The sequence below is a fragment of the Lathyrus oleraceus genome, chromosome 7 (assembly GCF_024323335.1).
Source record: "Lathyrus oleraceus cultivar Zhongwan6 chromosome 7, CAAS_Psat_ZW6_1.0, whole genome shotgun sequence".
Taxonomy (NCBI): Eukaryota; Viridiplantae; Streptophyta; class Magnoliopsida; order Fabales; family Fabaceae; genus Lathyrus; species Lathyrus oleraceus.
In genome coordinates, this window is record NC_066585.1 from 292,962,099 (window position 1) to 292,978,321 (window position 16,223).

A 16,223-nucleotide genomic window follows, 5' to 3' on the forward strand; every position below is an offset into this window, starting at 1 on the left:
GAGACAGTTAGAGGGTTTAAAGACAGTTTTAACATAATGGTTCAAAGACTCTCGATTAGCATAATGGGTGGTTTGCATCAGTTTTAACAATGAATATGCGTGGAAGCAAATTAGGACGTTGAAGCCCACATAAGGGGATACATGTCAAATCTTGTGGAAATAACTGTTGTCTAGGGTTACTATTGTATTAGTATATAAGTTAATCTCATTGTTGTGATCAGGGTCGCAAACTTCATTTATTCTCTAGAGAACTAAAGTATCTAAGTCACAGAGAGAAATCGTTTATGAGAAAAATGTATGTCTATGTCATTTCTTTAAGTCTTTTCAATTAAAGCATTTACTTTTATGATATTTATTATGTTTTTTTTGTCTAGTTTCTTCTTCCTGGTGATTTTACATTGTTTTAATTAGAATTTATGTTCAATTTTCAAACATCTAAGGTCCAACCACAAACATTATTCATTGTACTTTTATGTACAAATTGGCATTAGGTTTTTTTCGAGTTTAATTCATTTAGTGAACTAAAATTCGGGATTGTTTACTAAAAATACCAGTAAATATTGGCACACCCGGTGGAACCCTTTTATGCAAGAAATCTTAACTTTTGCAGAAAAGTGTTGTGTCTTCATACAAATGTTTGAGTGCGTATGTGTTTGAGATGTGGTAAAGTCAAAAGGAATAGTTTGATGAGTGGTAAATTTAAAAGGAATATGGCAACAAGAAAGTCAAAAAGTACTTCCCTTCCACAAAATGACGCATCAAATATAAAAGAAAAACCAACCGAAACGACGGTTGGTGGTGTGGGAACTTCAACACCCGTTGAAGTAACCGCTCTTGTTGTAAGCCAAATATCAGTTTCGACGTTATTACCAGAAGTGGGGGTTTCCCCCACCACAAGTAACAAGTGTTCCTAGTACTCCCAAGGTTACCCAATCAATTTTGGGAGATCCTAGACCTTCTTTTCTCCTAAATTTTATTCTACCTCATGTTGGTAGGGAATACCCTAATGGCATACCAACTGCAATGATGAAAGACCTACAAACTAATGTATCCATGTATGCAGATAATACAGTAACTGTTGCATCCCCTCTCAATCCATACTTAGCATCGGGATCTACCATAATCAATCTCAGTCGAATGGCCCAACCACTAGAAGGGTTAGCATATATGCCTCAAGTTATGACATCCTTAACTACTACTTCCCTACAGTCAATGAGGCAACAAATGGATGAGAGTAACTATGACATGGTTAACATGCTCACAATGCAAATTGGCACTGTATTCAAACGTCTGATCCAAAACCCTAACCATAATTACCAACAATCAACGAACTAGATGAGTTGAATTGTTGACTTTTTTAGTGCTCCTCAAGCGCCTACCCAGCCAGTGCCTAATAACAAAATACCACAACATGTTATATCTGTCGACCAACTCGTACCCAAGGTAGTCAAAGGTAACACATGTTAAAATGGCCTTGAGGTGGTTAAAAATGTCCAACAAAATAAATTTTGGGGGCAAAATAACATAGCCAATATACACCCTGAACCTCGAAATGCGAAATAATGCGAATATAAAACAACTACACGCATAAGGTGTCACTCAAACACAACATAAACCTACTCCGTAACACGTGTTATATAAAACATACAATAATTTTAAACAGTTGACATCACATGCTCGCCTTTACATAGGCTCGTCGCAGCGGAAAAAAATCAATCAAAGTAACTCAACAACCAAATAGGTCTCTTAACATAAAACATGGTTATGGCAAAATTCCTTCAACATCAACAACTTCAAAAAACAAATAAATAATGAGACCAGAATATTCGCCCGCCCAGTGTTATAGATCAAAGCAACAAAATCTAAATATCACATAAAATGGGAAAAAGAAGAACAATCTCAACACCATCCTTCAACTTCTAAGAAGCTACTCATTTACTTGCTCGTATGTACCCCAAGAAGGAGCACAAAACTACATAAATAACAAAAGACTAAGAATACGCTCAAAAATATAATGGTGAAAAGTATGCAAGGGTAGTCTAAACAAACATCAGCAATCATTTAACACAATTCAATCGCATACACCATAAAAGTATTTTCAATCACTAATATCAACATAATCATCCAATACATGTGCAAACAATGGATGCAATGTACTTAACACCATGACTTTACAATTCATGCGGTACCATTATGGACAACACAGGTCCATCTCGCTCCTAAATCTCTACCATAGGACCAGAGCACGTCAATTCGCTATTATCACCATAAGTAATGTTTCACTGATTCCCATCAAGAACCAACTACTCGCTCCTGAATCCACACCACCGGACCAGAGCACACCAAAACTAAACCAAATTCCGTACACAATGATGCATGATCGACATGAAATATCACCAAAGTATCACCATGCAATTATCTCTATTATGCATAACATCATTATCCATACAAAACAAGTGAATTAATCTAACATAACATGATAAACAACATCAAATACCTCAAAACAGTGTCCAGACAGTAGCCTAATCAGATCATAACATCAAAAATTGGAACCAACATTCAATTCTAAGCAACAGAGTGAACAATGGAGGGTGACGCCCGTTAGTGCCTCCAAAGCCATGACGAGCTGGTCGTCACGAGGGTGACGCTCGTCACCCTGAAGCAGAACACGTATTCTGCATTTTGGCCATGAAGTTCAATTCAGAACTCGGTTTTTTACTTCCCAGATCCCAAATCGAATAACAACAATCAGGAAAATGGTATATAATAATAACGAATCATTTACCCATCAATTAACACGCATTTTATTAGATTAATCATGGATTTAACATACTTTATTTATCAAAATCATCACACATATGAACACCAATTCATACCAACATCGTGGACAAGAACACACAAATTCCACGGTAAAACAGTGCATGAAAATCGCATAATACATCATATAATTCATGTTATTTCAGAATTTCGTTCATGTTGATTAATCATTTAACAAAAGGGAAAATATTATAAAAAACCTAACGGGATTAAAGATTTCCCTCTACCCAATCATGAAATCTACACAATATTAGGAGAAATCTCCCCTACCTTAGATTTTACAGCAAAACGCCTTCAAACTCTAACAATGGAGGTTCTACTAGCCCTAGCCTATTCCTTCTCCAAAAATTCAATTTTACGTATTCCTTTTTCTTCCAAAACACTACTAACTACTATATATTCTAACATTTATTTTATTTCTTAAAACTGCACTAAAGCCCAACCTTTGTTACAATTTTCACCATTCTCCCTACATTCTTTAGGAAATAAAATCAAATAAGTTAGAAAAACGGGGTATTAAAACTCTCTCCCAGTTAAATAATTTCAGCCCTCGAAAATTACCTGAAGGAAACAAAATCAAATATGACTCTCTCATCTGACTCTCCCGCTCCCAAGCCATTCTTCCACCAACAGGTCCTCCCTCACACTACCTTCACCAACTTAACACACAATTTCTTCACTTCCTGATCATATATTTGTATGGGTGATGCCTCCACAACCAGGTTCTCTCTCACCTATACATCATCCACTGGGATCACATGAGATGGATCCAAAATGTATCTCCTTAACTGAGACACATGAAATACATCATGATAATTAGCAAACGGTTGTGGCAAGGCAATCTGATATGCAACTTCTAATATCCTCTGCAAGATCTGATATGGACCGATAAAATGTAACATGAGCTTTCGTGACTTCAAAGCTCGACCAACATCAGTTACTAGTGTAACTCGCAAAAACACATGATCCCCCTCTTGGAACTCAAGTGCTTTCCTCCTCTTATCATGATAACTCTTTTGGCGGCTCTACAAAGCTTTCATCTTCTCCTGGATCATCTTGATCTTCTCAAAGGTATGCTAGATGATCTCAGGTCCAAGCATGACACTCTCACCTGATTCATACCAACACAAACGTGTCCTACGCCTTCTACCATACAATTTCTCGAATAGTGCCATTCCAATACTAGAATGAACACTATTGTTGTAGGTGAACTCAATCAACAAACAATAGTTATCCCAAGCACCTCCTTGTTCTAGCACACAAGCCCTCAACAAATCCTCCAAGGATTGGATACTCCTCTTTGTTTGACCATCTGTTTGTGGATGATAAGCAGAACTCAACTTCAGCGTAGTACCCATCACTTCCTACAAACTTTTACAAAACCTTGACGTAAATCTCGGATCCCTATCTGAAATAATACTCAATGAAATACCATGCAAGCTAACAACCTTCTTAGTATACAACCTAACTAACTATGGCATGGGACAATTAATCTTAATCAGAATAAAATGATCTGATTTAATCAGTCTATCAACAATAACCAAAATGGAATCACATCCCTTCGTCGTCTTTGGCAAACTTGTCACAAAATCCATTAAAATGTTATCCCACTTCCACTCAGAAATACTAAATGGCTGCATGAGAACCAATGACTTATAATATTTAATCTTCGACTTCTGACAAGTCAAACACGCATAAACGAACTCAACTACTTCCTTCTTCATTCATGGCAACCAAAAAAATTTCTTCAAGTCTTGATACATCTTGGTTGCACCAGGCTGAACACTCTAATCACTTCTCTGACCTTCCTCAAGAATACTCTTCTTAAGTTCTGGTACATCTGGTACACAAACACTGCCTATGAATCTTATCACGCCATTTTCATCAATTCAGAAATCACCTCTTTTATCTTGATTGATCAATAATAAGCGGTCGATTAATCCCAGGTCGACTTTTTGACCTTCTTTGATTCCTTCAAGAATAACACTAGTCAGCTTCAACATGCTTAACTTCACATTGTTAAGAGTCTTTTCACACACCAAACTCATGTCTCTGAATTTCTCGATCAATACCAACTCTCGAACCATCGACATCGATGTATGCTACAATTTCCTACTCAAAGCATCAGCCACAAAATTGGCTTTACCAGGATGGTAACTCAAGCCAAAATCATAATCCTTCAGAAATTCGAGCCATCTTCTCTGTCTCATATTCAACTCTTTCTGATCGAATAGATACTTCAAAATCTTGTGCTCATTTAATACTTCAAATATTGAACCAAACAGATAATGAGTCCATATTTTCAACACAAACACCACGGTTTCCAACTCTAGATCATGCGTGTAAGTGTCGAATGCACCTAAGAGGGGGGTGAATTAGGTACTTTAATCGATTTTCAATTTTAGTAAAATGTTTCTTTAATTTTATGGTTTGATGGTGTTTACAAAAGATGTAAAATGCAGAAAAATAAAGAACACCGAGGGATTATACTAGTTCCTATCACAATCTGGGAGTATGTGTAGTCCCCTTACCACATGTAAGAGATTTCACTATTTGTTAGAACCTTGTACAAGCCTAATCCTAGCCTTTATACACAAGTTATTAACTAAATCAATAAAGCACACTACCTTATGATTTTATAAAGTAGAAAAAGAAAACAATCCTTCCTTTTTCACTCTCTTGTTTCCAAAAATCCTAAAAAACAATGTATATACACAAATCTGACTTTTGACAAGAAGTTTGAAGTTGTAAGATTTATATCAATTATTTGAATTGATCTTCCATTTTAAGTAGACAATTCACAAGTATGTTATACAAGTGCTCAGAACTATATTGATGAAACCTCTTAATGATGAAATGAAATTGAATGCTTAAAGTTTCACACAAAAACTTATGACACAAGGCACTTGGTTAAAAATGAAAGTTTGAGTTTGAATTATAATGAAAGAGGTGAAGAATGAAAATTTGATATCACAGGTATTTATACTTGCATAATACCTTTTTGAAGAAGCATGATCTCATGAAACAATTCCAGGATTGATATATGTATTTTAATTTTTTTTGGAATAATGTTTTATGCCAAAATGTTCCACTGCTTTAGTGGTAACTGGTTAACACATAGTCGTAACCAGTTACAGCTGAAGTGTGTTGTAAAAATTATTTTTTTTTGAAGGTGGAACCGGTTACAAATATTGGTTAGTCGGTTACACCTGATGCATTTTCCAAAAACATTAAGTTTCACGTTCTTGTAACCGGTTAACAACTTTATGCAACTGGTTACACCTGATGGAAAACTAAAAAAATACCTTAAGTAAAATGATTATACAAAACCTTAAATTATCAAAATGTATTTTATGCATCAAGATGGAATGATTATGATGTTTCTGAGCACTATGGTAAAACACATGATCAAATTGTAACTTGTATCTTAGTGAAGTGATCAATCTCCTAAGGTCCAAGAATTACTTGACATTGTTGCTTATGATACAAGTCTTGATACCATAGAGCTTTTGAATATGGAGATTTTTATCATCCTTTGATAATGCACATGATCTTGAGACATAATACTTGTATTCATCAAAGCACAATGTTAGAGAAGCTTGTCTTTACAATCTACCCCTTTTTGATGGTGACAACCATTGGAACTTTGAATTACTTAAATCTCTTAGTACATTGAAAAGATATTAAGCAAGTGTCCCCCTTGACTTTGTTACCTCACCCTTGATCAATAGAGAATTTTAAGACTTTGTTGTTGCACATGTTAGAGGATACAATCACACATACATATCTTCTCCCCCTTTTTCATTATCAAAAGGAAGGGGGGAAAAGAGAATAGCAAGTATTGAAGTGTAAAAACAGAATTTATACAAATACAGGATTTTAAACTTTAATAGAACGACATAACATAATTCAAACCACATAATACATAACATAATAATTGTATTATAGTTACACATCAAAACATAATACGGAACATAGCATAAACGATAATAAACGGAAAGGTATGACATGGCAATTTCATAAAAATTAGACATAACAAGAAAGCCTAAAAGACACAAGGAAACACATAAGAGGATTTAGTCACTTTCATCCTTTGATTCTACATCACTTCCTTCTTGGTCAAGGATTTGGTTTTGTTTGATTTCAGCTATCTCAAGATGAATGTCTCGAAAACCAATTATGACGAGGTTCTCATTGGAGCATATCTTGTTATAGAGTACTTCATTTGTGATGTCACCTTCAGGAATAGGAGTTGTTGATCAAGTGATTTCCCGATGCTTATAAGTCTCATCTTTATCCTTGAAAATTCCCATGTTCTTGTTGGCAGCCCCAACAATGATTTCATGTTCCTTTGGAGTCATTTTCACTCTAGCTTCTTCCTCTAAATCACCTTGACAGAATTCCAGAATTCCAGATTTTTTGTGATAAGCCTAGCATATGGTAGTCAACCCGAGAGACCCTTTTGATGTATCATATGATGCATGATCACGTAATCCCAATTAACCTTCAACCTATTCTTCACATCATAGATAAGTTGCATTTCCATATCATTAATTTGTGGATGATTTGAATGCTTTGGAATAAGGATGCATCAATGAAGTAATGTAGCATACGATCACTTGCCGTTAGATTTGATGAGTACAAGAACCAGTTCGGTGTTGTCCCATAATATCTACCTATTTTTGCAAATATCCCATGCTTATATAACCTACTAATGCTAAAGTAATATCCCATGCTTATATACTACTACTACTACTACTACTACTACTACTACTACTACTACGGAAAACACTTATCACAACGGTTGGAAAATGAATACCACCATGTTGGACCAACCGTTGTGAGGTAAGGTGTGATTGTATGTATGATGCTTTCCACCACAATCGTGCTATCGTGATTATAAGTCAAGTAGTATGCTATGTACCATAAAGGTAACTTTAAACAATCATTGTTATATGTCTCAACCTATCACAATGGTTACTTTAAACAACTGTTGTTGTATGTCTTTTAATAAAACAAAAAAATGCAGTTGTACAACAATAACAACAACAAGAACAACACCAAGAAAAACAAGAACTACAACAAGAACAACAACAAAAACCACAACAAAAGCAACAACAACAACAACAACAACAATAACAACAAGAACAACTACAACAACAACAATAACAACAACAATAACAACAACAATAATAATAACAACAACAACAACAATAAGAACAACAACAAGAACAACGAGAACAAGAACAAGAATAACAACAACAACAACAACAAAAAGAACAACAATAACAACAACGAGAACAAAAACAACTAACATTGCTAACTTGAATCTATGTTTTCGTTGTCTCATTCAAGTTGGTGAAAAGGTGATGGAGTTCTGAAATTTGTTAGTGAAAGAAATGAATATTTTCGAGTTTTGTTTATGGAAGAAATGAAGTTTTCGAGCTTGGTTTAGTGGAGAAATAGAGTGTCATAAATGGAAGAAGATGTTTGAATGTAGAAGATGAAGTTCGTCTAAGTTGGAAGTTCATCTAAGTTTTAGGTTTCATGTGAATCACTAATGGTAGTGTCTTGAACGTTGATACTCACTAAATGGACGAAAAATGTTTAGTTAAGAAGCATGAAGAAACTCAATAAACACGCTGATATAAAGTGGCTTAAAAATAAATAAAAACAAAATTGTAGGTTCCAACCAATCACAACGGGTACTTTAAACAACATTTGTTGTATGTCTCAACCTATCACAACGATTACTTTAAACAACTATTGTTGTATGTCTTTTAATAAATAAATAAAAACAAAATTATAGGTGTTAGAATTCGAACGCATTACCAGACGTCACTTTTCACAACCGTTGGAAGTTCTAATTATGGTGAAAAGTGGCTCAAAAATAAATAAAAAACAAAACTGTAGCTGCTAGGATTTGGACTCATGCCCAAGCCCCACTTTTCACCACAGTTGATACATATGACTGTTGTAAAACATCTATTAGTAAATATCAACAAAAAAAATGCCCAATTTTTTTTACTACGGTTAACCAGGAACACCGTTGTAAAATGGGTATTAGGAAAGGTTTATTTTGCAGTAGTGTGTGTGTGCATATATATATATATATATATATATATATATATATATATATATATATAAACATACTTGGTAAGCACTGATCGGTCAATGTCTACAGATGGCTCCGTCAAAGCAGTAGTAGTAGCCTCGACGTGAGTTGTCACAGACTCATCAACAATAGGGACCTCATAAGTATCAACCACCTCATTAGTAATATGGGTCACATTCATCTCAGCCACCTCATCAACAATATGGGTTGCATCCATCTCGGTCACCTCAACTAGGTCAATAACAGTCTGACCTTGCACCTGGTCGACATGACCAACCTCAACAACGTGCTCATTTGTATCATCTCTGGGCTTTTCGTCTAATATAACCGCTCGGCGTCGGATGTTACGGGGTGCGTGGAACTGCTAAGCCAACTGTTTCCCGTGAGAACCTGTTGGAACTACTATCCTAGTCCGTAGCAGGGAAGACTCTTCCTGAGCAGTCCTAACTCGAGATGTCTCTCTATCAGTGGTCCTGTCAACAATACTGTCGTCTTTTCCCCTGGTTTTCAATGCAAAAAATCAATGAAAATTACTAAGTTAATAAATTGAACTACATGCATTTCCAAAAATTTTGGTAAAATTTTGACATTTTCAACTACCGAAATGTTCAGAATTTCCGATAAAAGAGTATGAGTAAATAATTGATATTTTGAAATTCCCGATACAAACTCATATATATATATATATATATACACCGACATTTCTAAAAAAAATTGTACAAATACAAAAGGTTTTATCGTAAATTCGAAAATTTACAGTAAAAACTCATGAATTTTAATAAAAAACCCTATTTTTTACTAAATTTTCGAGACGAAATTTGCAATTTTCGGTATCAATCTGAAACTTTTGAAAAGTGTGACAAAAAAAATTTAAAAGGTATAAACGATAATGTAGTAAATTTACTCAAAATATGGGGTGTTGCGTTTAATTTGAATGGTGACAAGTTAAATTCTACAATCCTTCCCTTAAGTAAGCCCACTAGACAAAATCTGGTCCATATGCTCTGGTTTTTTAACTAAAATTTTTTCTTTTATAAATTAACTTTAAAAAAAAGCTTACAATAATGAAAAACTTTCAAAAAAGAAAAGCATTTTTTAAAAATTTTAAACCAGAAAATATTTATTTTTTTGAGGGAAGAAAAATGGGGTTTTTATCCCATAACTTAGTTCCAAAATAAATTAAAACAATATCTTGGGGTCTTAGATGCAACCATGGATTAAAATCGGATTGGACCAATCGATTTAAGTGGTTGGATTGGAATCGAAACCTTAACCAGTATGTTTATATCTGAAAATCGGTTTGGTGAAGAACTTGGATTTAAACTGAAATATTGGTCAAAAATAAAAAATCGACTATTTAAACGATTTTTAAGATCGGACTGGATTTAACTTTTAATTTATAAAAATATGATAAATGATTTCGTTTTGAATAAAAATGATATTTGCCACTCTAATAGTAATACACATTATTGTAGAAAAACGAAAAATAAAAACTATTTTAAATTTGTGTTGTTGTTCTCTACTCATTTGATGAATGAAATTGGATTTTGTAAAATAATACACAATAGATAGATATAATAAAGAATTTAATTGGAATGCACGGACTGTACAAAGAAATTTTATACAATTAGTGAATGGTAACAACTAGATTTTAAATTACATTTGACTTTTATTTTAAATATATCTAAAGTAATGATTATGAATGGTTGTGATGGACGGATTGTGTTGATAATGAATAACAATTAATCTCTATAATAAAATACAATGCAACAGATATCATATGAGAAGAAAAATAACAATGCAATATTGCGAATAAATCATTGATAAAGCTATTAGATTATTAATTTTATTATTACTATTATTATTATTATTATTATTATTATTATTATTATTATTATTATTATTATTATTATTATTATTATTATTATTATATCATATAATAAATAAAAAATTTGAGCCTACCTACCTAACCTATTAAAAATATAAAAGGTTATAGAAAACCAAAAAAACATGTAAGTGTTAATTATTATAAAATGTCAATAAATTATATATATCATTTAAATAAATAAATATATATATATATATATATATATATATATATATATATATATATATATATATATATATATATATATATACACTAGAATTCAACCCCTATCTAATTTTATAACTTTGAATATACAAGTACATCGATTTAATGTTTGATCCGATTTATATTACTTTGGATGCAACTTTAAGAGTATCAGCGAATTCTTCTTAGAATTTGATTTAATATATGCTAGATTTGTTTGGAGCAACCAAAATTGATTTGTATAATTGATTTTGACATATGTTAATTGCTCTCAAATAGATTTGATTATACTTTTAGAATTAATTACACTTAAAGATAAAATTTATAATATTTTAGTTTAAAGATAACTTTTTATTTTTTATATTGAAATTTATGGTTTAACTCACATTTATAGAAATTTATTCAAAATAAATTACTTTATCCTGAATTAAATGGTATAAAATTAGCTCTTTCACGTATAACCAAACATGCTTAGTCTATTTAAGTTTTTTTTATAGCAGGCCTGGGTTGGCATACGTACGTACCAAAGCCCAAATTGTTTGGTTTCAGCTAAAATGTCTATTTCTTGCTTCTTAAAAAAGTCATTATGTACCCGTAAAAGAAAAAGAAGTCATTATGCTTGTTCATCTTAAAATAATTACTTCTGGTTTAATCGTACTGGTCCCAAAAAATATAATTAAATAAAATCTTATTAGTAGTACAAGAATCTTATTAGTAGTACAAAATCGTACTGATTCAGCTGGGGCCTAAAGATAAAATTAAATCAAAACGCTTTAGTAGTACAAAAGTATTTGATTTTGATTGCTATTGAGACTTAATAGTACCATTTAGAAATTAACATTTCAAACATATTAGTATTTTATATTTTTGAATATTAATTTGATCATTTATTTATTTATTTATGTAATAGTTTACTATGTTAGTTTGTTTAAGAATGGTCAATGATTATGTTCTAACGAATGATCATCGATGAAGATGATTGGTACATGAAGCTGTCTATTTATAGTTAGAGTGTGTTAGTTATTATACGTGTGAGTTACTTACACAGATCGTAACTACTTTAACAATTAAGCCTAACTAATAAAACTAACTTTTAACTTAGTTCTCTAATATCTCCCCCAGAAAGTCATGGTGACGAAAGTGTCAGAACCTTAAGCTTGGTTATGAAATCCATAAAAAGTAGGGGAGAGTAGTTTAGTCAGGATATCAACAAGTTGCACATAGTTGGGAACATGTTTAATTTGCATATGCTTAGCCACAACTTTCGATCAGACGAAATGAATGTCAAGTTTAAGGGTGGTAAAGCGGGTGGCCCGTCCCGTTTAGGTCTGCCCTGTTCAAACATGTCCAAAAGCGGTGCAGGTCAACTTAGTCGTCCGAGCTAAAAGGTCAAGCACGTCTCGTTTACTAACGAGTTGGCGGGCCGACCCGCCAATGTTTTTTTTACAATTGGATTTACTACGTAATTTACAAAAATTATAATCATTACAAAGAGGCCGACAAATTTTGACAACAAATAATAAAACTTTAACAAGTCTTAATGTAAATGTCATATTCTTCAACATAAACAAACACAACCACAAAAACTTAAAACCCCAAAATAATTCATTTGATTAAAAAAAACAAGCATAACTTAGTTAAGGACATCTAAAAACATAAATCAACAAAACAAACTAACACAAGATAAACAAAGACAACCAAGAACCAACAATAAAAAAACAATCTTAAAGACTCAATGACAAACACTTCATCAATCATCATTTATGTCGTGAACATATGAAGATTCGATTGTTAACATAGCATTTTGATGAAACCTTCCACCATATCTCTCCTTATTGTCACCCACTATTTAATAATTATCAAGATCAACAACATCAAAATCAGTAGCTTTATCAATGGAAGCATCTAAAAAATAAAACAATCCAAGTAAAGTCAAAGTTTCATTATTTAATAATTATCAAGACAAATAATAAGCACTAAGTTGAGCATTTTAGTGTAAAAAAATAAATGAAATGAGAACTCAAATAGAATAAAATACAAATCAAAACTTTATTATCATAATGAGAAACAAACTCATATGTGCAAAAATTACCTTAAAGCTTTAGAACCTGACTATAATGACAACGAGTAATAGAAAAGAGAAAAGAATGTATTCTTTATGTTTTGCAATAAAGACTTTTTCTACTAAGCGTGAAGATGAAGAATGAAGCAGAGACCAGTTAATGTCTTCAAAATGAGGTGTTTATGGTTATGTGAAAAATGAATATTGAAGTAGAGACTAGTTACTGTCTTCAAAATGAGGTGTTTATGGTTATGTGAAAAATGAATATTAGGGTTGTTTTAAAAGTTTGTATACTACATACCACATTAATATTGTTGTAATTCCAAGTAAAAAAATATATTTGTTAACAAAAAGCCTGTCGGGAAAACTCACCCCACCCCGCCTTCAGCCCGTTTTAAATTGGGTTAGGCGGGGCAGGCCAACTTAAGACATCGAGCCGAAAACCTCACCCGACCCACCAAAAATGTTAAACGGGAGGTCCTGATGGGCCATACCCATTTTTCCACCCCTAGTCAAGTTCAATGTGCTTTGTTCGAGCATGGAGGACATGCTTGTGAGATATCATAACTTCACTTAGATTGTCACAGAGTAACATGGAAACATAGTAGACAATGTGCATTTCAGCAATGAGAGATTCCAACCATAGTAACTTAGAGGTAATGTATGCAAGTGCCTTGTATTCTACCTTCGTACTAGATCGAGCAACTAAAGTCTGCTTCTTGGAGCTCCATGAAACAAGGTTAGGGAAAAAAATAAACATGATCCCGAGGTAGATCTTCAATCATCTAGGTCACTTTCCCAGTTGAATCATTGTAGGCTCGAAGAGTGAATTGTTTTGAGGCTGCTGGGACAAGTTTTAAACCATGTGTTGTCGTACCACTCAAGTAACACATTATTCGCTTGACTGCACACCAATGTGCTTTCAATGGTTGTGCCATAAACTGGCATGCATTTTTTACTACAAAGGCAATGTTGGGGCATGTAAGAGTGAGGTATTTGAGAGATCTAATTGTGGACATGTAGAGTAGTGGATCCGAAAGAACATTTGAGCCATGTTTTCTTAACTTGCAAGTAACCTTGTTGAGCAAGTCATTAATGTATTTGGTTTGTTTATGTAGTAAGGATCCATGAGGTTGACTATAAACTTCAACACCAAGAAAATATTAAGGAGCTCTAAGTTGTTTGAGAGTAAATTTCAGAATGAGCTTGTTAATAAGGTCATGAATAAATTCAGATGAGGATCCTGTGATGAGAATGTCATATACATAAATGAGTGCATAAAGTTTAATGTTGTTGTGATTATAAATAAATAAGGAATTATTACACTTGCTTGAGGAAGAACCTAATTGAATTGTATCTTGATGCAACTTCTCATACCATGCATGTGGAGCTTGCTTAAGGCCATAACTGGCTTTGTTGAGTTTTCAAACTAATTGTGAATTGGCTTCACTAAAACCTGGGGGTTGTTGCATGTAATTTTCTTCATAAAGATCTCCATTAAGAAATGCGTTATTAATGTTTATCTGTTGAATGTTCCATTTGTGTATGATGGTCAAAGTTAAGATAACATGAATGTTTATGGCCTTGACCATGGGAGATAATGTTTCATGGAAGTCAAATCCTTTTTGTTGATAAAATCATTTAGCTACTAGACGTGCCTTGTATTTTTTTTATGCTGCCATCTCGATTTTCTTTGACCTTAAAGACTTACATGCAACCTATAGATTTTCTATGAGGAGGTAGAGAGGTGAGAGTCCAAGTTTCATTTTTGAGAAGATAGTCATACTCATTTCTCATGCCATGTAACCATTTAGGACAAGTCATAACTTGTTTAAACGCGGTAGGTGCAGAGTGAACCATGTAGATCTTGGGTTTAGATTTGCCTGTTTTGGCTCTATTTAACATTGGGTTAGCATAGTGACTAGAGGGACCGTCGAATGACCTATAGTACGATGAAATGAAGTGCTAACCATGGAGGTCCATCCTACGCCGTCGTTAAGGAGACTAGATCCACCATTCAAGATCATCAATTATCCAACTATCTTCATTTATGGTTCCTACACGGAGCTAGAACATCCATTTCTGGTTCCCGGATAAATTAAGGCCTATAAAGTCTCGCTTCAATTGGACATCCTCAAATGTGCAGGTGCCTAATGTTGGGTTTTTCCAGTCCATAGTTCCTATGGGGTCTTAGCAACTACTTTACTAGGTACTCTATTAAGGATATAAACTATAGTCTTTAACGCCTCTCCTCAAAATGACTTTGAAAGAATGATATACTCACACGGTATGTAAAGATTCAATAATTACACAACACGCAAGTCATATTGAAAATAAATAAATACAAGCAAAAATTAAAGTGATAACTATATTTAAATTATTCAATAATAAACAATAACAAACTCTATATATTATTATAATAATAATAATTATTATTATTATTAATATATGATGATAAAATCAAATTCACCAATTTCTTTTCTTCATACAATTCTTGATATAGATTCAAATTAACAAGAATTTTTGTTAAAGATATTGATAAAGATGAAGAATATGGAGTATTTCATTGAATGTTTTCACTCTGTGAAAGCGGAATGTATGTTACACAAACAATATGAAGGAGTAGCTTTTGCATTCTCAACTACGAATAGTTACTATACACAACTATATACAACACAGTTCAAAGCTCTTTCACAGATGAAGAATTGAACTATTAACATCTAACAAACGTAAACCTTGATATTGTTAACTCTATTAAGCTGACTGTGAGACTTTTCTTGACACACTTGCAAATAGCTCACATGTTGAATCATTATATCTTTATCATCCCCCCTTAAGCTCAAAGGGAGTGGGCTTCACACTGCACTTTGAGTTTGGACCGCCATTTAACAAACATTGTAGACCCAAGTGGCTTAATTAGGGTGTTGGCAATTTGGGTTGTAGCTGGAACAGGTCGGGTCTGAAGCTTCTTGGCTACCACCCTTTCCCTTATAAAGTGTATATACAATTCTATATGCTTGGTACGTGCGTGTAACACCAGATTATGCAACAATATCGCTACACTCAAATTATCACATAGTAGAATTGGAGTATAGAAAGGAATACCTAGTTCATGCAATAAAGATTCTATGAAAAGCATTTATAATGTAGAGTGTGCA